The sequence below is a fragment of the Maniola jurtina genome, chromosome 1 (genome assembly GCF_905333055.1).
Source record: "Maniola jurtina chromosome 1, ilManJurt1.1, whole genome shotgun sequence".
NCBI lineage: Eukaryota > Metazoa > Arthropoda > Insecta > Lepidoptera > Nymphalidae > Maniola > Maniola jurtina.
In genome coordinates, this window is record NC_060029.1 from 9,182,667 (window position 1) to 9,207,935 (window position 25,269).

The 25,269-nt window shown below is 37.1% G+C and overlaps 1 long non-coding RNA gene across 1 annotated transcript; it reads right to left on the reverse strand.

The window, feature by feature from the left end:
* Window positions 1–126: 126 nt before the first annotated feature.
* LOC123869183 lies at window positions 127–14,359 on the reverse strand. Its single transcript, XR_006796835.1, has 3 exons — window positions 14,350–14,359; window positions 13,354–13,358; window positions 127–156 (listed from the first exon to the last, which is right to left on the reverse strand). It is a non-coding gene; the product is annotated as an uncharacterized LOC123869183 (long non-coding RNA).
* Between the last annotated feature and the right edge of the window lie 10,910 nt (window positions 14,360–25,269).

Genomic DNA, 25,269 nt, shown 5'->3' on the forward strand with positions numbered 1-25,269 from the left:
GCTTATGAAATAAGAAAATATCGCGAATGCGTGAGTGTGCTAGTCTTAAAAATAACATTCCTCGAATATTATGTGATATTATCATATTATTTTACTTGGTAGTTTTGATAAGATTTTTACTGAATGTTTGTATTATAATACACCACAAATTTTTAACTACCTTAAAAAACTCTGCCTTATCATAATTTAATACTTAACACGTTTATTCAGTTTAATTTTTTTTATCGAGTTTCCTAAGATATGTATTTAAAAATGGAACTAATTGCTCAAAATGCTATTAGGTACACGTGACGCGCACATTGCCATGTCGTTTGTAGTGTATTGTATGGTGTGTCCACATTTTCGAAACAATTTATAATTTTTTAAAGTAAAAAAAACCGACTGCACATTTAAAACAATAAACCTTTCCTGTATTCGCCCTTAATTTTTTTTTTCGTAGTTAAAAAGTAGTCGTATATTTGTATTAGGTATATACTATAACTATGTGTATTAGGTAAATTGCCTAGAAATGTTTAGGAACTTACAAAATAATATGTTGATGAAGTTAATTTTAGGTGAAACTCATAGCTTGTAGGATTTCTAACGCTTATAAACATCTGTGAAACTAAAACATTCCTAATATTTTTTATAATAATAATCTATAGGTTCTCTCGTGCATTTGTATTTATTTTTCGCTTTGTATAATTATAATCATAATAATTACTATAGTGATGATAAACAATAAAAAAAAACATGATTGATCTCACTAAAAAACTACAGACTATCCAGGCCAGAAATAAAGAAATTGCCGGCCGACTAATATTGGAAGGAGGTGAAACCGAGTACTTCCCAAGTGATCTTAAAAAGTCGAGTTCATTAATAATATCTCTTTAGCTTGTATGACGTGTTGCGCGTATGATATGCGCGTTCGATACTGCAATTAATATGAAAATAAAAAACCCTGTGTTATATTTGCATAGTTGTAAGTTTTTACTTCTGTCGGTAAACGCCACCACCGACTGCCATTTTTTTAAACTACATAATATATAAGATGTATGACTATGTAAGATGAAAGAATGAAATAAAATGCTCATTTTTTAAATCAGTTTTTGTTATCAATATTAGGTAGGTATACATTACGTAGATAGGGAAACCTTACACACGTAAGGTGTACGAGACGGTCCCCGTTGCGGTTAGAAAATCCTTTTCAATTAGTTGCGCCGAAACTATGCACGCTATCAACTTGTTTACTGCAGTGAAACTATGTGTCTATGTATATTTATTATTATATGTATGTTCCACTGTAACGCCTAAACTAGTGAGCCGATTTTGATGAATGAGGTGTCAATCGATTTGGTATTAAGTACAGTTCGGGTGACGTAGATAAATTTTAATCGAACAAAATCAATACAACATAATATTATGTTACATTCAAAAAAATCGGGGGTTCAGATTTTTTTACTAACCTATAATAGAGTAGGACGGTAAATGAAAGAGGAGAAATTTCTGAGTTCATAAAATATTATACAATAACTACCTGTCCTATAGTATTATTATAAATGCGAAAGTGTATTTGTTGGTTTTTCCATCAATCACGTCGCAACGGAGAAAACGGATCGACTGATTCTTTGCAAATAAGCATAGTTAAAGACTTGGAGGGTGACATAGGCTACATTTTATCCCGGAAAATCCAAGAGTTCCCATGAGATTTTTAAAAACCTGGATCCACGCGGTCAAGCATAATTTAAATTAAGTTTGTCTGTCCTTTTGTTATTATACATTGGCAAGAAAAAGATGCGAATACCCTAAAATTTAGTTGTCATCCGAATCAGTACCGTAGCATGAGCCAACAAACATGCCATTTATTATTGCAAGGATACCCCGATAGCTGTATCAGCATTTAGCGTTGCCGCACATAACTGCAGTAATTATAGCCTGTCATATTCCGATAAATGGGTTTGTTTCGGTGAGGTGAGAGAGTTGACTGAAAATAATATGTATATATATCCTAATAGATGATGCTCACAATTTCATCCGCGTGTATTTACTATTCAGGTTTATAATAATGCCGCATGAATTCATTGCTTTTCCGGAATAATAAGTAGCCTATATCCTTCCTCGGGATGCCAACTATCTGTGAACAACCAAACGTCAAAATCGGTTATACGGATGGGCCGCGAAAAACTAGCAGACATACCTACAGATAGACACAATTTCGCATTCATATTACATAATATAGATATAGCTTGTGTATAATATATTCACTGAAATAAAATACAGACAAAAAATAGGTCACTCATCGTTGGCTCACTACTGAGCACGGGTGTTCCCTCTCCCAAGGATGAGAACTTTTTGGGCCACAGTCGTGCATGTTTCCTTGAGTTTGATTGCTTAAAACGCCCATAACTCCGAAAGTTTAGAGATGCATGCCCGTGACTGAACCCTGGGCCCCCGAGATTATCACCGCATTGAAAATAATATCTGTATACCAACGAGTTCATAACAGACTCCTTATAAGAAAATTAAAGCGGTATAGGTACCTAGTTCCAATATTTCGTACCTACTACCTAACAAGCGCGACGTAACTCATAAGCTAAGAAAGTTCAAGAGTCATTCAGAGGGCGATGGAGAGAGCTATGCTTGGAGTTTTTCTGCGTGATCCAATTTAGAAATCAGGAGATGCGTCGGAGAAGCGGAGTAGCCGATAATATAGTTGAACGGATTGCGGAGCTGAAGTGGCAATGGGCAGGGCACATATGTTCGAAAAAACCGGCCAAGTGCGAGTCAGACTCGCGCACTGAGGGTTCCGTATTCGGGTATTTTTTCCAACATTTTGCACGATAAATCAAAAACTATTATACATAAAAATCTGTTTTAGAATGTACAGGTAAAGCCCTATCATATGATATCCCACTTGGTATAGTCATCTTACTTTGAAAATTGAAACACATTTTTTTTAATGATATAACCACAAATTCGCAGTTTTCAGATTTATTCCTGTACTTGTGCTAAAAGACCTACCTACCTGCCAAATTTCATGATTCTAGGTCAACGGGAAGTACTCTTTCTTTCTTTCTTTCTTGACAGACACGACGGACGGACGGACGGACAGACGTACAGACGGACAGACAGACAGACAACAAAGTGATCCTATAAGGGTTCCGTTTTTCCTTTTGAGGTACGGAACCCTAAAAACGATAGATGTCGGGGTCCCAAGATGCCGGAATTGAATGGCAACCTTGCACCAGAAAGCGCAGCGTTAGAAGATTTCCCACTAGGTGTGTGGACAGACGAGATCAAACTAGTCTGGCTGGATTCAGGCGGCGCAAGACCGTGGCGTGTGGAAGTCCCTGCAAGAGACCTACGTCCAGCTGTGGACGTCTATCGGTTGATAATGATGATGATGATAAACGTGACGAATATATACCTACCTCTTCTACCTACTTACGTTCATACGAACAATGAACAGTATAATCTACTAGGTAAATATATTATAGAAAAGAAATGATTTTTATTCAAATAAACTTTTACAAGTACTTTTGAGTCGTTAAATGCATCTACCACTGGTTCGGAGTGTCTTTTCTATCGAGAAGAACCAGCAAAAAACTCGGTGGTGGCTCTTTTCAAAGATTAGATTTACGATATTATTCCATGTAAGTACGTATTACCTACAAGTAATTGCAATTCTGCGCATTGCTGGTGCGAGCTGCATGTCAAATTGACGCTCTGTTATTTATTTTATTATATTTTAATAGATTTTTAAACTTATCCAGAAAAACCTACTTAATGATAATAATAATTTTATTATATTTGCTCGTGAAGCGGTAAATCGTAAAACAATCGCGTACACAGGCAATATTTACAGATGGAAAATAATGAATGACCAAAGCCCGCGAGGCTCGGGCGTCGTGCCCATAATTTTGGCTTAACCAGATTGTATCGCTAAATAAGAATCAACAACTAATTGAAATAAATCCGAAGTAATTTTAAGATGATATCTTTAATAGTTTTTTACAGTACGTCTTAATTTATGTTTCTGCAAGTTGGGTGTTATTAAGTTTTGTTAAAATGTGTGATAATAACTAGGTAGGTAGGAGGCACCTACTTGCCTATGTCATAAGTAAATACCAACCTATTTAATAGATTATTTATCTGTACACAGCAATATTTTTATTTTACATTTCACACTGCCTGGTTTTAGCTATTATTTTAATACCTCCATCATATCTTTTTAGGACTTCTATTTCTATGGAACCCTATGCTCGTTCACTTAAGGTAGTCCTTGTCTACGAAGATTGTAGATCTATGCTAGTAACATATCTGTAGTAGGCTAGGTACTACTTAGGTAGGTACGTAATTTTTTTTTAAAGTAATGACTAATAAGCCATGTTAATCATGACTAATACTCCCCTTTTCCCTTCAATTAAGCGTAAAGATTGTTCCAACGACGACAATAATGCAACGGGTGGGGTTTGAACCGCCGACCTTTCGGAGTTCAGTCCGCTCCTCAACCGTTGAGCTATCGAGGCTATAATTTGAGATCATAAGATTAAAAATGTTTGCCTACTCAAATGAATACAGTAAAACAGTAAACAGGTTAATAAAGCTAGTTGGTTCGGCCGGTGGCGGTAGCAGCGCGCATGGTGGTCGACTCAACGACCGACGCTACTGATTCTTGTCGCCGATAGCAATCATAGGCGCCGGCGCTCAGAACTATCCCTGTGTTTATCCGTTTATCGCCATTTGCGAACTACACCGTCTTTATTAAACTTTTATTCTAAGAGTCAACCTTTTTTCCTTTTCCAATTTTCATTCAATGACAATCAGCTGTGATCACACCTGATGGTAGGTCTGTAAGTACCCAGTGTTAGGTACCTAAGGTGTACGTACCTATATAGATTTTATATCGAATCAATGTAGACCCAGCAGTTTATTATACCCATACCCCTTATCGATTTCTACTATGCTTCGCATCAGAACGCTACATAGGTATGTTAAGTCCTAGGTACAATTTAGTTAGGTACAATATCATAAACTTAAAGAAACTTGTGCACAAGCACAACTACTCTTGTTTTGATTCTGGTACATCTGGTCGGCAACGCGTTGGCGGTTTCTCTGGTGCTGCAAATGTTCATGGGCGATGGTAATTAACTTTGACATCAGGTGACCCGTCTGCTCGTTTGCTCACTGTTATTATTTTTTAAAAATCTGAATGTTGAATGTAATAAGAATTTTCTATTTGAAAAAACATTGGAAAAAATAAAAGCTAAAAGGCAACAAGTCAAGTAGAAAAAAAGAAACTTGGAATTGTCGTTTAACCAATTAATTCGATATTCAGAAATGAAATAGGTACATATATATATCACTTACTTTAACGGTGAAGGAAAACATCGTGAGGAAACCTGCATGTTCCTGTGAGTTCTTTATAATGTTTTCAAAGATGTGTGAAGTCTGCCAATCTGCACTTGGTCAGCGTGGTGGACATTGGCTATAGGCAAACCCGTCTCATTCTTAGAAGAAAACCGTGCTCAATAGTGAGCCGGCGATGGGTTGATGACGATAATTCGCTAAGTAGGTACGTCACCTACCTAATAGCTAAACGATTATGGTAACAGGCAGGCGATTAACAATAGCAAACATACAAACAGAAGGTAACAGAAAGAAGACAAACATTCGTGGCTCTTTCAAAAGCGTAGTACAATAGTCGTCATCAATTACAGGCAATAGATCGCCCAACATCATTTGTCCGTCCGTCCGTTAGTCGACTGGGGCATTCCCACGACTCGCGGGATGGTCGTGTTTGTTGTCGGAATATGTCCAATGAGAATAGTAATAGAAAATTGGTTCTGATTGCGTTCGCTCTCTATTTTGTTCGTTTTATCCTCGTTCTCACTAGATTTCTTTTATTCATATAAAAATACCAATTAAATATCTATACTTAATAAATCTGAACTTTGAAATACCTACCTATTTACGTAGATACATTCTGTAAATAAATACTAATTATAGCAAGTAGATATGGATAGATACCTGTGTAGTTGTACAATTGAAATCTAGTAATTCCGTTTACTTTTGCTAAGACATTAATTTTCTACCTGCTAAATTTCATGATTCTAGGTCAACGGAAAGTAACCTATACGTTGTGATTAAATTGACACGACAGACAGACACGACACGACAGACAGAGAGAGAGAGATACGACAGACAGATAAACATACAGATCTGTCTGTACGATGCACAGACAGACAGCAACGACAGACACAAACAGACAGACAGACACGACAGATGGATGGATGGGCAGATAGACAGACAGACAACGAAATGATCCTATAAGGGTTCCTTTTTCTCTGGAGATACGGAACCCTAAAAATTTCGGTATCTTATCTCGTCTGAATATTACACTGAAAGCATGTTTTCATGAATCCACCAGGGCCGGGTGCAGCCAGCAGCTACCCGCGCCGCCTCGTGTCGTCGCTATCGCTTTCACGTCGCGGTTATCGCCGTGGTGATAATCTGCATAGTGCGAACCGTTATTGAAAGCCACGGTACTAGTTTGTGCGTGAAGGCTACAATAGCGGCACTTTAATCTGATATTTATTGACCGAGAGATAGAATGAGGGTATAGTGAGGTGGCCTAAATCTGGAGCTAATATGTGTAAATAATGATCTAGTGGTCTATGAGCTTCGTATGTAGATTATGCGGGTATTAAAACTGTTGGACGTCGTAAGCGATAGTGGGCCGAGATTGATTTGACAGTTGCTTGTAGCGCGATCGAAAGAAATGGTCCACGCGAACAAAATGGAAATCGATTATAAAGAACAAACTTTAAAATTAAAATTGAGTATTGACGAGAGGCGTGAGTTAGTGGCGGATCGCAGCAATGGGACTCGCGCGCGCCTCCTATCAATGATCAATTTGGTTCCGGAGAGATTATCTTTTGATCGAAGCAATTTCTCTTCGGCCTTGTAGTCGATAACATCGAAACAGCAACGGTTCGCAATCGATGTGCATAATTATAAACAAGGGATACTTAAATAAAATTCGAGAATTCTCTGAATCTTTTGTTCACCATGAAATTAATAAGTACTTACAGTGGCTTCGCAATACATTTCCAAAAATACCGTTATTGTTAGATAAACTATTAATTTTTATAAAGAAATGGGTAGATAGGTAGGTATATAAACTTAAAAAACCGGTCAAGTGCGAGTCGGATTCGCATGCGAAGGGTTCCGTACCATTGTACAAGATAATACCTATCATCTTTATGTAGAACTCTGCAAGTTGATAACGATCTGAATAATTGAAGTTTTTGTGAACACATTTCAACTTTTTTTTGTGTCATATTTTCTTATGGAACTTAACGGTTTTTTTTTTCTTTTTCTAAAGAATTATAATTTATATTGTAGGTACTTACTTACCTACTCATAAAAATTTACTAAAAGGAATACTTAAGCCTGCTCTTACGTAAATGCGTAAGAGCGATTGACGTTTGGCCTAGAACTTGTCACTTCTACTTGCTAAATTAAGATCCAAATGAGGTTTATTCAAACTTTTTGAAAGCTTCAATGTAAAGACTGTCTATAGGTATGCGCTTGCGACACATACTTAACTACAAAATTAAAGAATATCATCGGATTCCTACCTTATTCATTTCTGACATTGATTGTAGTAGAGATGGATCATTTCACAGATATCATATGAACATTCAGGTGAAGTATTATATAACACTAATATTGCTACCTTACTTAAAGTAGCCTGTGAAAAACACTACGCAAAATCTCAGATAATTTGGCATAGAGATACCTTGCATCCTAGGGAGGGACATAGACTACTTTATGTCCCGGAAAATCAAAAACTTAGCAAGGGATTTAAAAAAAAACAAAATTAACCTTGACCAAGTCGCGGGCATCATCTATTTGATGCCTTATGTCGCCGAGAAGTAAGAAGGGAAAGGCAATGTCGTCCAGCAATACGGTTTCAATGTCATTGGAATTCGGAACAGCTCCAGGTGTTGGTGACGTCTCTTACCTCCGCGACTAGTTACGCGGTCGAGATATTACTAAAGAGGAAGCCCCAGTAAGGGAATTCTTTGGAGCATGCAGTAAAACGTCGTGGACGCCCGAAATAATGTACTTGACCCGTTTACTTCGGGCTACGAGCCGTTTAGCCCAAAGAAGCAATTCGTCAAAAATTGCTGTTTTCCTCTCGTCGGGTCGTCTTCAGGAACAGAGGGGTAGAGTGTTGTAAGTTAGTTTTGGACAGAAGTAAAGATGGTGCCACTAGCTGTTTACCTCGCGCGGTCATATATCGTCTTCGATTAGTATAACTCTCAAAGCATAGGATTGTTTTATGTCCTTGGTTAGGGTCTCAAGTAACAGGCGCAGTCGGCTCGTCAGCGCGCCTGGATCTTGCATAATCATACTACATCAATATCATGGTATCAGGTGTTCCCAAGCCAAGAGTTTGCGCCCGAGTCGTAGCCCTACCTTTCGTGTTTAGATACTGGTTTCTCACCAATTCCCGGCTCGCTGAAGACTTGATACCGATTCCTCGTGAAGAGAGTAATAACGCAGTGGTGAATAATAATACAGTATTGCATAAATAACTACTCGGCGTTTCCTTGACCGAACCTCCCCGCGACCTCATTAAGTTACTCGCTACTCGTGCTTAGATAAATTCTTACAAAAACATCATATTTAAACTTCACTTCATATTCAAAGTGCAAAGGTGACTATTTCTATCATTTTATTCTACTTACTTCAGGTATTGTTCGGACAGTTGAAGGACCAATGTGTCAAGGTATTTAACTCAATAACGTGAGCAAGTAGCACTCAAAGTATGAGACGTTAATATTATTGTAAGTATTCTGTGGTACAAGGTCATATGTTTTCAAATACTATGATGCTGCACAGATCGATTGCATAGTTTTGTCTACCGCTTGACACAACTTGCAAAGAGGTAGAGGCTACTTACCTCTACCGCTTTAACCTCCGACCCAAAAAGAGGGGTGTTATAAGTTTGACGTGTGTATCTATCTGTGGCATCCTAGCTCCTAAACTAATGAACCGATTTTAATTTAGTTTTTTTTTTGTTTGAGAGGTGGCTTGATCGAAACTGTTCTTAGCTATAATCCAAGAAAATCGGTTCAGCCGTTTGAAAGTTATCAGCTCTTTTCTAGTTACTGTAACCATCACTTGTCGGGGGTGTTATAAATTTTTAATTTACACTTGTTTAGCTTCAAGTCATGCCTGTACTAAATTTGTTGATTGCTATGTAACATCAGAATCACAAATATCCGGCGATAGCTGTACAGCTTTTGCAGGAAGTTGGTTTTAGTGAGTAGGTAAGTACCTACCTAATCTATAACCGATTTCTTAGTATAGAAGATGTTAACCGAGTCCAGTTAGAACCTAAATTGAACTAGTGTCGTTCTAATAGTATACTTATCTACTCATAATCAGACTGATCTCATGACTTCATGTTACTTGAGGCAAGTGACACTGTGAAAGCATGTTGCTATGCCTGAAAAATAGTGCTAGTAGCGACTAGCGTGGGTGCAACTCAACAGAAATAAGCGTTCTGGCACGGTTATTATTGCTCTTAACCTTTCACGGGTGTATCTAAAAGTTCACATAAGAAATAATATAAAACTGACAATTTCGAGTGTTTTACTCTTTCACAATGTCAAGTATTTGTTTAGTTTAAGTACGTTTTGTTAAGGTATGATCTGTTTGTGTAGCGGTGTGGGGTGTAGGTACGCATTTTAGGCACAGCTTGATGGTGAGTCCACACCTGACTTTTTGTCGTTTTGTCGATCACGTTTTATATCATCGCATCGAATCAAACATGCGTCACTTAAGTTTGTACAAACATTTTCACTTAAATATTTTAGCCATACCGCATCATTTGTCCCATTATACAAGTCGTGATTGCGATTGTGTTGATTATTTATTTTAGCCCTCTGTTAGATCTGTACATAGTATGGACGCTATAAATTTTTCTCCACAACACAGGTCCATATTTACTAATTTATGCGCGTATCTGATACGTGGATAAAAACACGCTTTTAAACTGTTTGGACCATATTAGATCTGCGATTATATCGGCGTAACACAAGTTTTCGTTTAAATTATCCATCATAATCACGACGAAGTTACACGACGGGGATCATAAAGACGAAAATATATCAGGTGTGGACTCACCCTTTTAGATAAGTGTCAGGTTTCATAGATTTTGCTGTCTCAATCGAACTTTGTAAGACCTGACTTTCACTCTTGATGATTCATGCTGTAGGCAAGCTGTAGGCATAATAATGTACAGTGAACATTGGGGTAGACGACATGGATTCAGTATAATAGGACTAGAATATAATAGCAAAAAGTGAACGATTAAAACATTTACCAAGAACTAATCCCAACTGAGTGATTCGAATAGGAAACCGTAACCAAACATATCCACGGTAGACTCAGGCATTTTCACTGACAAAAATTAGGATAATTCTGGCAAAAACACACAATTCCTTAGCTCTAATAAAATATTCTTAAATTGTCTGTGGCCTCTATACTAACTTGGCCAATAATGTTTGATTTCAGTTGTAAGAACTGACACTGAGTGGTAAAATGGTGGCGCACGCCCAGGAGTCTTTTCAGCTTTTACGTCTGTGTCACAAGGAGTTCTCACAAGTCATACCTGGTTACTGGTAGTATAAGCGCATAGCTGAGTAGGCTCCTGCGGTAGTGGAGCGGTGCGGGAGGGGTGATAGTTGTCAACTGTCGTAGATTTTAGTTTAATCATTGAGCTCTCGCGTCACTTCGTCACACCCCGCCCGCTCCGCTCTACTACAGCAGGAACCTACTCAGTTATGCATTGTCTGTAATTAATTAAAGAATCTAGATGAAAGCGCAATGTTTGGTTTTATTAAGTAGCAATCGGCATATTATCGATCGTTAAGGACGCATTACAAGATAGCGAACGTGTGTTCGGCGTGGTTGACACGTCCGATGCGCGAGATAGGGCGCAGCGCGTGTCCTGCGAAGAGCCTAATGGCCGCGATGGCCGCGGGCGCAACGTGCCTCACAGTTTAAATTGAACGTCAAGCTATCGATTTGCATAAATCACTGTGTTACTATTTTCAATTATTTGACCGGTAATAAACCGTCCATCGATCGATCGGTCGACGGGATCCTTTTTAACCAAAACGTACTCCCGAGTCCTGACTCCTGAAGCTGATCATGTACCGCTAGCTGATGCCCACAACTTCACCCGCGTGTATTTAGATTCTTTAAAATCTTGTGGGAATTTTTTGATTTTCTGGGATAAAAAGTAGCCTAGTAGTAAAATGTCATTTTCCAGGTCTTTAACTTAGCCATGGAAAAAATCACGTCGATTCCTGTCTATCTGATATAGACTTAGCAGAGAAATACGACGCACGCACAGTGAAAGAGGTACAGCTTATCCGGGGAAAAATGCATTGCGATCGATGTGTACGACTCGTCCAGCACGTGCGAGCAGTTTTAATCAGTAATATATCTCATAATATACGTTAGTTGCTTGTCTCTTAACATCAGATAAGGGTAGATAGGTAGATGCTAGATTGGTACTTTAATTTCTATGAACTAGGTACCAAAAACTACTTTCCAATTGGAATGGAAAGTTTGGTGTTGATGAATCAGTCAGGTAGGACATCCATCTTTATAACAATACGTAGTTGTTTATCTGAGTAATAATGTGTAAGTACCTACAGGTTCCTGTCATCCGTGTTAATAATGATGTATTGAATCGAGTATCATCGTACCAATCTTAAAGTCTTGTCGACAAATGTTAAACTTATGGTATGTCGACAGGATTGAGGGAAAGTTGACGATGTGAATAATTTTTTATTGCTGCGATTCATTTATTATCTGACATTCGAGTTCCGTAAATTACGATCGCTTATTTTGACAAGATTTTAATACCAGTAAGTTTTGAGCGATAATTTGTGAACATTATTTAAACGGCTTGTCGACGAAAAGCTTTGTTTCAGGGGCAGATGCCTTTCTAATGCTTGATGCCCAACTTGATCTGGAGGTCCCATAATTAAGCCCGCTAAAAATGGGATAATTCTATAAAATCACATCAGGTGCCAAAACTACGAGTAGAAAAATCGTACGTAACTCTTTTGTTTTGTGCTCACAAATAATATAGCTATATACCTACTACCACCCGTTCGTTTAAAAGATTTCGATGAAAGTTACAGGGATAGTTTGCATCCTGGAGATGAACATGGGCTATTTTTATCCCGTCAAAGTGTTCTCTAGCGATTGTCGTGGTCACCATCTAGTTGTTAATAAGGAATTGTTGGATTAGCTTCAATAATCTTGAGAGTTTGTGAAGCGCTATAGGTATTCTCTACTTACAAGTGATTATCAATTTTCAATTTAACTTTATACCGCATCCTGTTATCCTAATTTTAATATGAGTAGAATCAAGACGTTGCGTTGGCTCAATTTCTAAGTCCATTCAGAAGATTTGAGTTTTCCTGCAAGCGATTTATATAACCGGGCCACGGAGTCGAGCCCAAGTTGCAAGGGAACAATGGCCTCTCTTGTAATACAAGCGCTCGAGCGGAGTCGCGCGACCACGCCTGCCGCTTTCCGCGAACAACTTGACAGCTGATAAACGTGTACCTTATTTAAATATTTATGAATACGACCCCTTCTTACGTCGTCATCGGATGATAACATAATTAACACTCCACTTCCCCAATGTTGTAAGAGAATAGCATCTCCTAACTTGCATCACTATGTTTATAACTGAGACAGATAAACTTTTCTTATTGGAGTGCCGTTAAATTAGTCATCACAAACATTAATAATTAAATAAGAAAAGAGCGTGGATTTGATTCGAAGTAATGTGCGGGGCTGTTTTTTTAAGTAAAACTTAGATATAGGTAGGTAGGTACTTACCTATAGTAGGTAAAATTGGCAAGCAGCCGCTAAGGATGGTATTTCCAGGTCAAATCAATATCAACAATTTTGTACCTATTTATCGAATAATTATGTGCTATCTACTTAAAATAAATACCTAGAGACATTATTTTCACGAAAAATAATACCTAATAATTGAAAAAAATACATGGCGTCGTCGTTGAAGTTGTTCGAATTTTCTGACTAAAGGGTCTGACTAAAAGTTTAGTCAGAAAATTATGTCAGAAGAAAGGGCTTTCCAGGAAACCTTGCGAAAAAAGGCGATATCTACAATTATGTACCTATCTAACATTCACTCATCTAACAAACGTGTAACTTACAAAATATATTGCAAAGGCATTTTATTTTAACGAAATCAGAGAAAAATAAAAATAGTTGAAGTGCTTGACATCGTTGAAATTGTTTGACTTTTTCTAACTAGACTTGAAACGATGAGGAAAGCGGTGTTAAAGGTTTTTGCATCCCTATTTCTTACAACAGAGACCTGTGTGCATTTTTGTATAATAGAGAATTCCTATCATACTTGTGAAATTATCTTAGAAATATGCACACAGACCGGCCTCAGGCAACCTCGGCCGCTAATTAAAGCAATCATAATTCTTAAACACAACGAGCATAATGTCTGCTTACAGTTAAATACCCCTCTTAAACGTTATTAACTAAGTGACATTTCCGTAAATATCTTCTCCATGCGATGTGCAATAAAACGCATCATATTTACTATGGCTCTGTCCGTAAAAGCTTGTTAGTTTCTAGTCATCTACCTACTAATTGACATGGGGTAATCTAAAGCATTCACACGTTTAAACTTTAATTATATCATGTTAATTTTCCTATTGGTTTGTAAAGTTTATAAAACCGGTTAAATGAAATTCAGTTTATACCTAGGCGAAATTTAATCCTACCCACTATGTAAACTGGATGACGGTGTTTGGAGGCCTTTTTATTTCACAATTTATCTGGTTATAAATTCAAAATTTAAAAACCCCCGACACAAAACTCTCTAAAAAGTAAGTAAGTAACTTTCAAACGGCTGAACCGATTTTCTTGGATTATAGCTAAGAACACTCTCGATCAAGCCACCTTTCAAACAAAAAAAAAACTAAATTAAAACCGGTTCATTCGTTTAGGAGCTACGATGCTACAGACAGATACACAGATACACAGATACACACGTCAAACTTATAACACCCCTCTTTTTGGGTCGGGGGTTAAAAATGGCTGTGACATAATATAGCCAGATAGATGCCAGATGGGCTGTATGGAACTATAAGGGTACCTACCTACCATTACTATTGGTACCTACTAATGTTTTTTAACTTAAATAGCATTCAATATTTTACTTTTTTTAGAAATAGGTAACTACCTTCCTACCCATTGCTGTCCACAGAGATAATTCATTACAAGTAGGTATCTCTGATGTCGACTATCGATAAATTAAATTGTTAAGAGCAAAAGAGACATGGCGTTATATCTCTATTCAGATTAAGCTTCTATTATCATCTATCACACACCTTTTCTAAACGAAGTTAGAACCTTTTTTGTTGTGCCACGGTTATGATTTCTATAAAGGTACCAAACCTGGTTAGGCGATTGCGCTATTGTTTGTTAGACATTACGGACCGAATATGGCAAGCACACCTGTTAACGCTACCAGATAGCTAACTAAGCCAACTTAGGAACATTATTTCATTTGTTTCTGACTCATAATTGCCCAGTAATAGCCGGCTAAATCCAAGCGTAGAATATGGAACGAACAAAAACTTGAATGTAAAGTTAGTACCTAGTTACGAAATGTTTTCACAAGACAATAGAAATAGGGAGGTAGGCATGTAGATTTATAGGTTTAATTATTATTTTTGCTATGATTTGGTTTTTTAACTAACCGTAAAAAAAAATTAGTGGTAGGCGCCAATTAGGGTGGTAAGCCTCATATTATGTACAATGCTGGAGACGAAAAAGAAGTGGCTAGCAATAAGATAACATGGAAGGTAAGCATAATGAAAAAAAGAAAAGCATGAAAGAGAAGGAAGAAGATGAATTAAGGCTGCGGCAGTAGTGATAGACTAACAATTCGGGGACATGATTACTTACGGGCGAAAGAATTCCACGGAAAACAGGTCCTACTTACCCATTGTCTTATCACATTAGAGCATTAATAAAAATTAATATTATAAAGCGACTTTACCTAGTGTGAGGAGGGACCCTAAGTTGTAGACATCTGTAGGCGTTTAAGCGTTATAATCGCGATTTACAATTGACAGAGCGTATTATTCTTTCATTGTATATTTAACATCTGTTAACATATTTGGTTATCGCTTTAATTCGACTTTCTCTACCTCCTTGGTCACATTGCATATATAGTAAACTGGGAGACGGGATTGTATAATTGTGGTCAATTCATTATGGTCTCTTTGTGGAAGTTTACAAATAAATTTAAATGAAGATACCCATTTGGAGTAAGTAATACCTACTCTTATCACTATACTAGCTGATGCCCGCAGCTTCGCCCGCGTGGATTGGTCAGATCCCCTGCAGCATCAGGATTGAGGAGTTGGACTCCAAATTTTTTATGAAACAATGTCGCAAAGTTCCTCTATCGATTAAAAAAGAAATGACGCAAATCGGTTCAGAAATCTCGGAGATTTCGGTGTACATAGGTAGAAAAACACAACTCCCTTTTTAAAAGTCGGTTAAAAAAGTAGCCTATTTTACGCCCTGGTCAATCTTCTACTTGCCTGTGAAAGTCCCGTCAAAATCGGTTCAGCCGTTCCAAAGATTAGCCTTTTCAAACAGACAGACAGACAGACAGACAGACAGACAGACAGACAGACAGACAAAAATTTTAAAAACGTGTGATTCAGTTATGGTATCGTTCAAATAACCATATGAGCTTAATATGAGGTAGTTATTTCGAAATTACAGACAGACACTCCAATTTTATTTATTAGTATAGATATCGTATCACTTAAGTACGCGTACCAACTACCAACCATTGAATGTTTTAAAGCATTCGTTCCCAAAGTGGTCTAGGTGGACCCCTAGGTGTCCACGGGAGACTCGACGGGCGTCTACGCTGGCGTGACAAAAAAATGGGAGTTCATAATCCACGAAAATGTATCTGCTTTCGATAGTGAAAAATTAAAATACTGGCTTGACTTTACCTATCAATGTAGATGCAGATAATATTTTACGAAGCTCAGCGACTTTTACTTGTAAAAACTTGTATATTATTCCATATTGAGTACCTACTGCGTAAAAATGATAACAATTATAATTATAATTAATTAGTGTAATAATTACATATTTGAAAAAATACGATATGTGTAGGGCGGTAACTAACGTAACTAGCCTAGCCAGGGCCGAAGCTTCCCAAGACTAACAGGTAAACAAATTGCAACAATATAAATTCCCATATTGTCCTATCCGGATACCTGGGAGCTATAAAATTACAGCGCTACACAACTGTATCAGGGAGTTTCGAGTTTAAATTTTTAACGGTGAGAAGAACATGGTAGAAACTTTTACACAGTGTGTCCGCAAAAGAAGTCCTCACACTTACGTCCACGGCCCAAGAGCAAGACTTTAAATTGGCGTGCGTGAGATGCAATATCTGGTGTAGGTACGTTGTAAATATGTTGATCTTAATGCCGTTACACTATGTGTTAGTGATAGCGATGGGCATGATTGCTAATTTTAAATCATTTTATTTGGTGAAATTATTATTTTTCTTTATAGCAATTTCACAGGCGATTTTTCACGGAAAGTGATTTTTCGATATTTGTACTTACAATCGTTTGCTATATTTTATCTAGGAATTATGATCAAGATCAATAGCACTGATATTTCGCAGGATGGTTTTTACGCGATGTTCATTTTTGCATTTATTGTGCTAAAATTCGCTTTTTTGAAATGTAGCAAACGATTGTTTGCTACATTAATCAAACTAGATGTTTTTCACTTTTTCACTAACGAGTAGCGATGCGGAGGATCTCGCTCGGGAGCTCTTTAGCTCGGATCAATGACCGCATACGCGCAAAATTTAAACAAAAAAGCAGAATTACTTACCTTTTAATCATTTTCAAACTGTAAAATTTTGTTTCGTGAATATTCACAGGCTATTTTAAGCACGTCTCACATTATATGAAAAGATTTTTTACATGCTACGTGTAAAATGGCCCATCACTAGTTGATGTGTAGTGGTGGCCGAGAGCGAGGTGCGACAAGGGCGTGCGACGGACCGTTCCAATTTACGGGTCACGAGCGGAGCACTCGCGAGCCGACCTATCTGCTTTTCCTCTATAATTGAATCCACTGGCGTGGGAGAGTCGACATGGCGAAATAAAATAATCCATATCTGTACCATTGTTAATCTTACCTGTTATAACAATAAATTACTGAGATTTCCTTTATTGTCTACGAATATTTTATTTCCGATTAGCATCCAAAGTGCCTACAATAAAGTTCTGTAGACTATAACTTACAATATTTATTGATACAATAGATGTAGTATTATGATTAGACGTCCTTCTTTGGTTTAGATCTCATTTAGGTACGTCTTATCAAACCATATTAATAATAACAAGGAGAGATTATTTCAGTATCACGTACCTACTCTTAAATTACATGACTAATGGATTTATTACAAAAATCAAGTACATACATATTTTATTTAGACTCTAGGATCATAGTCATTAAATTACAATTCCAGTATACTTACACCTTGATTGCATCTATATTTAGCCTATTCTCTTCATTTTACTCGTAAGGTAAGAGAGCCGAGCCCTCAAATTGTTGCTTGATAAATAGGCTCGTTAAACGAAAAAGTAGGTACATACGCGACTTACCGATTTTATTTGAGAGTGCGTTGGCGTCGTCCGCGGCGCCGCTGGGTCGCGGCACAGGTGCGCTGTCGTGGATCGCTACTCGATAATGCTATAGTATTGAACCGAAATAAATAAGTAGGAACTGAACACTGTGCTATATCCCCTAACGATTTACTGCTGTCAGATTATCGCTAATCGGCATTTGCGCTGCAAGATTGCAGATTGCATACCGAAACTTAATTAAGATACGTTTTGGTGACACGCGACCAATGCAACTGTATTCTATCGAATTTGAAATTTTGAATAAGTCTAAGCAACTAGGCATGAATAATGTCTTATAGGTGAAATAGAAGTTTTTCAGACATGACTCATAAATAACCAATTCAACCGATAGTACTAAATATGACTTTCAAAACTGCGGCCTATCAGATTTCAGTCTACTTTTACACCTTGGATAGGTGGATACGGTTCATTTTGCTTTCGTCAGGGAAGATTGTCAAAACTCGCAAGAGCAAAGTCAAGGTACGATGGCAAAAGCCTAGTAAGTGTCAACCTTTACTTATGGTTTAATTACCTCCAAGCACTACCTAATGCCTATTCGGGACATAATCGTGTAAACTGACCATTTTTCCTTAATTGTACCGTAGAAGCTTTGCTCCAAATTTAGATATAACTCGCAACCGTATACGCTCTATGGCGATCACATTATAAGGCACATGAACCGCGATACGGCCGCACGAAAGGTTAAGGGCACACGGCACCACGTGGGAGGTGCCAGTTTAAGAAACCCGAGATCCTGTCTTGTTCACAAATGGCGTCCATATTCATTGCAACTTTGTCCTGCAACAGCAATATGCAGGTACTTTGTTCTACTTAAGTACTCTAAAGTGACTCGTTTGTTTACGACGAATGTCAAATGAACTTAAATACAGGCTCGTACTGTTTAAAAGATAGGTATATAATATGACTAGAAATAGACTAAGAAAATGTTATTAGAAAATAAAATTATTGCATATAATACCTACATATTCACCAAACACCAGTGGTTGATTCACTTGATGATTCAAATATCCATTAAACTTACCAATATTTGAATAAAAAATATTTCTATTATAATTCTATATATACAATCACGAATGTGGACGGTTAAGGCAACATTCACACAGTCAAATATCATGAGGGATGTTTTATATGGTGACGGCTAAGTAAAGCACGATTCGCAAAGGCGAGAATAGTGCATTACACGTGAGTTAGTAAGCGCAGTCGTGCACACGAGCCAGTTTATTATCAGGCGTGATGCATTTGCCTCCGCTTGAGCCCAAGCCGCCGCGCGCCGTGCCACTTGCTCTTACGTACTATAAATACTTGTAGTTTAGCTCTCATTTGAATACTATAAAAACGCAGCTTTTGCGTTTGCATAGAGCGAGTAACGGACAGAGTGAGTTCTGAAATGATTTAGGTCATTCTGCCGTGCTATTTCTAAAAAGCAATAAATTGCAAAATAAATACTTTTTGAGTTATCGCCAAAAAACATGAGACTATTCATGGGTTGAAAGGAAATAACAACTGTACAGCCTGTTACATTTTGTTTTGTTTCAAGTGGCTTTAATTTGATATTATAGGAAATCAGAAGCGGAATTTATAAACAAAACAGTAATTTTACCAACTAAAATAAACTTTTCATTTCACAAATAGGTTATGTTTTCAACAACTATCAAAATTACCAAATTGACAACCATTAATTAATCTTATCACGAATTAACATCAAAATAAACCATCAAAACATTAAAATGAAAGCAATCAATTAATAAATGAAAAAATTTCAAAAGAAAAATAAAACCGACTTCAAAAACCAAAAACACTAAAAAGTAGAAAATAATTTTTGTTTAGCTACACATGTAATGTACCTAGGTATGAAGTCGAGCGAGCATATTAAAACAAAATTAGAAATCCAAGAGTGAAGCTCGCCCGACTTCATACCTAGGTACATTACATGTGTAGCTAAACAAAAATTATTTTCTACTTTTTAGTGTTTTTGGTTTTTGAAGTCGGTTTTATTTTTCTTTTGAAAATTTTTTATTTCACAATTTTTAGTGGCCCCACTGTACTATAATATGCTATACCCAGTTAATACCCTACTGTTTACTAAGCTGTTACAGTGATCGCGAGCAATTTGCTCTTATCCATTGAGGAGTTCTGTTCTCCATCTCCGAAGATATTCATCAGATCTTCACCAAATTTATATGGGACCACCTGCACAGTATACCCTTTCAAACAAAAAAAAATATTTCCAAATCGGTCCAGGGGTCTTTGAGTAATCGGGGAACATACATAAAAAAAAAAAAGATCCCGACGAATTGAGAACCTCCTCCTTTTTTGGAAGTCGGTTAAAAACGATACGACTTGCAGCAAATCTCACTTATTAACCCCCGACCCAAAAAGAGGGGTGTTATAAGTTTGACGTGTGTATCTGTGTATCTGTCTCTGGCATCGTAGCTCCTAAGCTAATGAACCGATTTTAATTTAGTTTTTTTTTTGTTTGAAAGGTTGCTTAATCGAGAGTGTTCTTAGCTATAACCGAAGAAAATCGGTTCAGCCGTTTGAAAGTTATCAGCTCTTTTCTAGTTACTGTAACCTTCACCAGTGACGGATTAAGACTACTTGGTGCCTTAAGCAATCCATGCCTGTGGGCCCCCCTATCCGCATGTCAACTAGAATCGGTCTATAAACCTTTACCGCCTAAAAACATTAGTTTTTTGTAAAATAAGATGATGAGATGTAACGTACTTTACAAGTTGAGTAGTTAGGTGCGACAACAATAAAAAAACCGGCCAAGAGCGAGTCGGACTCGCGCACCGAGGGTTCCGTACTCGGGTATTTTTTTGACATTTTGCTCGTTAAATCAAAAACTATTATGCATAAAAATAAATAAAAATCTGTTTTAGAATATACAAGTAAAGCCCTTACATATGATACCCCGCTTGGTATAGTTATCTTACTTTGAAAATTTAAACATATTTTAAGTTTCTAAGACGTATTAAAAAAAAACTACTGACTAGATCTCGTTCAAACCAATTTTCGGTGGAAGTTTGCATGGTAATGTACTTCATATATTTTTTTAGTTTTATCATTCCCTTATTTTAGAAGTTAAAGGGGCACACATACACACACACACACACACACATTTTACCACTTTGAAAGAGTCTCTCGCGCAAACTATTCAGTTTAGAAAAAAATGATGTTAGAAACCTTAATATCATTTTTGAAGACCTATTCATAGATACCCCACACGTATGGGTTTGATGAAAAAAAATATTTTGAGTTGGGGACCCCCAAAATTTATTGTTTTTTTTTTTTCTAATTTTGTGTAAAAGTCTTAATGCGGTTCACAGAACACATCTACTTACTAAGTTTCAACAGTATAGGTCTTATAGTTTCGGAAAAAAGTGGCGGTGACGGACGGACAGACAGACAGACATGACGAATCTATAAGGGTTCCGTTTTTTGCCATTTGGCTACGGAACCCTAAAAAGCATAATATATTTATTTATTGAAATGCGCCTTGCGGCTTTCGGGGGCATTTGAATCCTTAGGACTTTTTTTGTGCTTCTTCTGGTGCCCCCTCAGACGTGATGCCCTAGGCAATTGCTTAATTTGATTAAGGGTTAATCCGTCACTGACCTTCACTTGTCGGGGGTGTTATAAATTTTTAATTTACACTTGTCAATCACCTAAATCATAACCTCACCGCTCGATGCCAGCGGAAAAAGTACCCGCAAACGTGGAAGCGGTCGTATTTTATGCCGGTTGTTATGACAGTATCAGGAGGTACCTACCTGCCTAACAATATATTCTCTAATGTGTGACGCGATTTCACTGATTTGCAATGTAAAGCTTATGATAAAATGATTGAGGAAAAAAGATCCTCTTTAAAAACAAGTCAGTTTTATATTATGTAAACCAAGTAACAACTGTAAACAAAATTTGTAAAAGGCATCCAAGATACAAGATGGTGTGTGTATCATCGCATATATCAATTAAAGTTGTTTTTTGATAATAGACATTTTTTTAACTTCTTTTTCAGTATTGGTGAATTTAGCGATCTTCATTGAAAACACTTGAGTTCTGAAAAATTCTGTGTTAACAGGGCTCTCTCCGTCACTCGCTTCATACAATCGTAGTTCCAATTTCATTTGAATATTAAGATAGATATTAGTTTCTAGAATATGTCTGCAAAATTTCATGGACTATGGTTGCTAAATATTCAAATAAAATTGGGACTACGTTTGTATGAAGCGAGTGACGAAGAGACCCCTCTTAAAATATAGAGCTTTGTGAAATGTCAAGTTGTTTTACGATTTTGCACCATGACGACAAAGTAAATGGAACTTTCCTTTAAGTTGTTGGAGAGTAGAATTGATGCTCCAATTTTCTCCATTGTTAAAGCACAGTCAACAAATCCCGGCCGGTCAATTCACCGTAGTCCTAATTCCGATCGGTGATTTACAACTTGTTAATAATACGGCAAGTTCAAACCGCACACCCATAAATCAAGATCAACACTGAAGCTTAAAACGAACATATTGATTGTAATACCTTGCTTTACGTGCTTCGAAGTAAATGCAACAATTTTTTCTCACTGGCAAATGCGTGAATATTTTATGCATACTATACAAGCGGATATGTTTAGTGGATAAGACGTTGGCTTTCTATATGGGAGGTCTGGGGTTCGATCCTGAGTATGATCCTCTAGGTATGACTTTTCGGAGCTATGTACGTTTTAAGCAATTAAATAATCTACTATATTCACTTGCTTGAGTTGCTTTAAAGGAAGGTGAAGGCAAAAATTGTGAGGAAGCTTGTATGCCCGAGAGTTCTCCATATTGTTCTCAAAGGTGTGTGAAGTCTGCTAATTCTTACCTGGCCAGCGTGAGCCCTCTCATTCTGGGATGAGATGGATTGATGATGGTGATAAAAGAGTTGATTGAATGTTGAGAGAGTACTTACTACCTTTTCCTCTTTTAAGTTCCCGTCACTTCAACTTTTTTTACAAGTAATCAATTTGTGAGACAAAGAATTTTTTGCTTTCTGCACTTCCATTAAGAAGAACTTTCGAAAATACCAATTCATTTAAACTGATGCGTTAGGTTACGTTACACGCACGGCAGCACTGACCTCTACCAAAACAAGTACGCTAGACCTGCGATTGCAGATCTTCGCTTGATTTTCGCTGTTTTGGTGCTGATAGGTATCAGCAGTGTGCGTCATATTAGAGCGTATTTGGAACTAAACTAAACATACTGAGAGTCAGTGACTGTAGTATCAACACGAAGACCATTTAATAAAAATGTCAATTTCATTCCTCGTACGCTCGATGGGGCGCTTCGAATGTGCTACGAATCTAAACAAAAATAACTGTCTTTTAGTATGGCGCACCTCTTCCAGCGTACTTATATAATGTCCATTCCAGTGCACGGTAGTCATTACGGAAGTGACAGATTGCAGTAATAAATACAATTTTAACACGGTTAGATGTAAGGGATTACACGCGGGTATCTCTTGCCGTGTATTCTTACTCGGACATAATTAGTAACGCAGGTGTAATTTGTTAGGTGATGGGCGTTCTGTCTTATTGGGAGAGTTAATTTAAACTAAATGTTGCACGACCGCGACGTTTCAAGAAAATCTATGATAATTTATCAAACGAAGCGCTGTTTTAGTTCATTACTACACTAATTAGCTAAATAAGAAGGTAAAGTATGGAATAAATACATATTTTTGAGAAATAAATAAGTACATTAGGTTTAGCTGCTCTAAAGAGTTATCTAGTTTTAAAAAAGGCATACTTATTATTTTCTTCAGTATGACTATAAAAATCTTGTTAATTCATAAATTATGTCCTTATATGGGTAACTTTTAAGAAAATATCTAGTGACTATAATAAAGGTATAAGGTTCTTTACCACCTAAGGTAAAAAGGACCTCTTATAAAATCATTTCGTTGTCCGTCCGTATTTCTGTCTGTTTTTCTATGCTTTTTTATCAAGAAAGCTATCACATTGAAATTAATATTGAATACTAGAGGATGCCCGCGACTTCGTCCGCGTGGATTTAGGTTTTTAAAGATCCCGTGGGAACTGTTTGATTTTCCGGGATGAAAAGTTGCCTATGTCAATTACAGGGACGCATGCTACCTCTCGGTACCTTTCATACGAATCGATCAAGCGGATGAGTACTTAGGAATCCCGCAGGAAGTGTTTGTTTTTCCGGGATAAAAAGTAGCCTATGTCCTTCCCCGAAATGTATCCTAAGTCTGTACAAAATTTCATTAAAATCGGTTCAGCGGTTGAGCCGTGAAAGCGTAGCAGACAGACAGACAGACAGACAGATAGACAGACAGACAGACACACTTTCGCATTTATAATATTAGTATGGATTGCCACTAACAAATATTTTTTGATACTCATTATTTCCCATTGACCTAGAATGATAGAATTTGGCAACGAACAAAGGATTTTTTTTAAAATCATCAATTTATATTTATCACAATATGTATTAAAACATTTATAACATTTTCAAAACATACATGTGCATGATAATAATTCAAGCAGCAAAATAACACGTACCTATCCTTCCAAGTACGTAAAGTACGGTGCGTAAGTCACCACTTGGCTGGTTCTTTTATTTCAGAGTATTCTATTAAAGTTCAAATAGTTTGTATCGCTACTTACCTGATTCGTTAGAGGTGAATTATTATCTGAGCTGACTCTATGAACCTGTTAAAACGCAGTGACTTCCAGTTACCTGTGCCCGAGATCGTTCAGAAGGTGGAACAATAAGAGCCGAGAGACGTGCGTGCGAGCTACGAGGTGAGTGCAGGCCGCGGGGTCACTGATCTGACCTGTGCGTGGGCGCGCCCGTTTCCGCCCGCGAAACCAAATCATTGAGCTACACTACTAATCTTCGATATTGTACTTGGCCGCAAACACATTAAGCAATTGCCACTGAATTGATCTACGTCGCACTTTTCAATTCACTTTTATTTACCCTTATATTTTATGAGTTATGATATTATTACCAATCATTTAAGCTACGCTGTAATAATCTGCGGTAATGTACCTACTTACGAGTTACGACCAAAAATACAATATGAGTAAGTTATGACTGATTTGATTGAATCGTTAAAAGGTAAGTTAGTTAAAAAATGAACTATGCCTATTTAATAAACTATTTATTTATTTTATTTATTTATTTATTTAATTAGAAATTATTTAATATACTATTATTTAACTATACATTGAAACACCAATAAATATGACATAGAATATAACACAGAGTTATAGTACGTACCTACGAAGTATAAATCGTTGAGTTAAATTATTTTCGATACTGCAGATCGCCTAGATTTTGATTAATTACCTTCGTTACAAGTTCAGATTGCATGTATCCGGTATGTAGATCATAGGTGTCATTTGCTGGTATACGGTAATAGGCCTACA